Source organism: Mus caroli, unplaced genomic scaffold (genome assembly GCF_978045245.1).
Source record: "Mus caroli unplaced genomic scaffold, Mus_caroli_1 scaffold_8, whole genome shotgun sequence".
NCBI classification, from domain to species: Eukaryota; Metazoa; Chordata; class Mammalia; order Rodentia; family Muridae; genus Mus; species Mus caroli.
Window position 1 is genome coordinate 121,776,466 of NW_028227263.1, and position 2,198 is coordinate 121,778,663.

At 36.9% G+C, this 2,198-nt stretch overlaps 1 pseudogene; it reads right to left on the reverse strand.

The window, feature by feature from the left end:
- Nucleotides 1-639: 639 nt before the first annotated feature.
- Nucleotides 640-1,558, reverse strand: LOC147003393 (vomeronasal type-1 receptor 4-like; annotated as a pseudogene).
- Between the last annotated feature and the right edge of the window lie 640 nt (nucleotides 1,559-2,198).

Here is a 2,198-nt window from a genome sequence, read left to right on the forward strand (position 1 = left end):
TAAACCTCTTAAGGCTCCTGAGCGTGAGCTGCTTTTGCCTACTTTTCTCTTTACTCTTGATGTTGTGAGCAGCTTGCACTTCTCAAGAGAGCATGAAGTGATGCTGTTCAATGGTTGACTCTCACCTGAGTGGAGTCCAAGATAGCAAAGCATATTTCTCCTAACTAAAATGAAATTAAATGTAATATATGAAATATTAACAAGCATTTCATCTTTGAAAAATTTAGTTATAACAATACATCCTTATTTGTTCAGATGTAGAACTATGGAGGGATTCTGTTGTTATCTAAAGTTAATGTGTTAAGTTAAAAGGAGAAGAGAGTAATATTTTGATCAGGACCTTAAAACACATTAAACTTTTTAGGAAAAATGGGTTTCACTTGTTTTAGAGCAGCTTGCAGCAAAGTGCAGTTATATACAAGAGAATGGAGGGTGGTGAATAATTCACTGTTTCAGTCATTTTCCAACCAGAAATATTTTCACATCAAGAAATTATTGTAACCTTACTCTGTTAAAATTATAGCAGTAAGCACCATTCCTTGTTCACACAATATTTTCAAAACATATTTATGAAATAAAGTATTTAATGGTGTTAGTAAAGCTGTCTTCTGTGCTCAGCATTTTTAATGACTCTGGCTTTCAACAGTTGAAGAACACAGAACAAGGACCCTTAGAGTCTCTGAAGATCAACAGTAAGGGAGAAATAGTAGGGAAACCTACAACCAGAACTTCACTGCAATGCCTCAGGAATTGGTGAGAATATATAAAAAAAGGTGTAAAAGATGATACAAATAAAATTTAGAAGATAAAAGCTAACAAATGTGACCACCAGCATCAGGATAGTATGGGTTGCTCTGGTCTCAGCTTGGCCTCTGGGGTTCTGATTGGGAGTGAGGATGTGCTGCATTCGCTGGTGATGTCTATGGAGGAGAAGTACCATGGAGACACTGGTCCAGACCATGATGCTCATGAATGTGGCATCATGGGTATACAGCAAGAAGATAATGCCTACACTGAATCCAGAAGTGGAACAGAACAACTTGCTTTTGGAGTCATTTTTATTGTCTGTTATCTGTGGACCAGTGACCTTAATTGGAATGTAGATGTTATTTAAGACACTGAAGAACCAACAACTGTAACAAGAATAACTCACCAAATTTGGGACACTTGCTCTGAGTATAAGTTTACCTCTATTAACAGGAACAAGAGTGAGAAACTGATGGATACTCAGGACACAGGTGGAACATAAGCCTGTGCTTCTTGCCACCATGCGGATGAAGAATTCCAATTTACATTTGAGGTCATTTTGAGGACTTCTTGGAGCAAAAGCCATCATGTTGTTTGGAAATGTAGTGATGAAGAGAATCAAGGCATTGGCCACAGCTATGTGGCTTAAAATCACCTGTCTGGGCCTCTGTTTAGAACCAGTCAGGATTGGAAAGAAATTATGGACAAAGAGAAATACATTGGCAACAATCCCAACCCCAAACTGGCAAAGCAAGAGAATCTGAAGAGCCACTTCCTCAGTGGTTTTCAGGGATTTACCATGAGCAGACATGGAGAGGGCTTTATTCAACCCTGGAGTGATGATTAGGCAGGACACTGCTATCCTCAGGAGTCTGTTCTATTGTCCAAGCTCATCAATTGATTTGGGATAATTTCTTCTCTTGATAAGTGAGACACTATTCTATCACAATACAGGAACTTTGCCTGGAGAACAATGCATGGGCAGTAACTCAGAATAATATTTTTTACTTATTGAATAACTCCTGCATCAAGATACATTTTGTATTGCACCTACATCTTAATGATCAAGTAGGTGAATAACCTTCACAATAATACAGATTTTGACACACCATGGGCTTTGTATATGGATAAAGACAGGAAAGAGGCTCGTTCGTGTATGTGATTCCATCATCAGAGTTCAATACAAGGAAGGAGGGGATGCTGCAAATGGGATGTAACTTAATCAATAAAATCACTTAATCAATGATAAATTAAAGAGTCCATCAGATTTTTTCATCAGAATTCAATATAATTGGGAGAGAGAGGAGGCTGCAAATGGAATGTATCTTAATCAATGAAACAACTTAGTGATAAAAAGAAAATGCACCTGAAAATAATTAATACAATTTCCTCATATTATCATAAAATGTTAAAAACAAAGAGTAAGTTAATAAATATGTGATTTCATAATC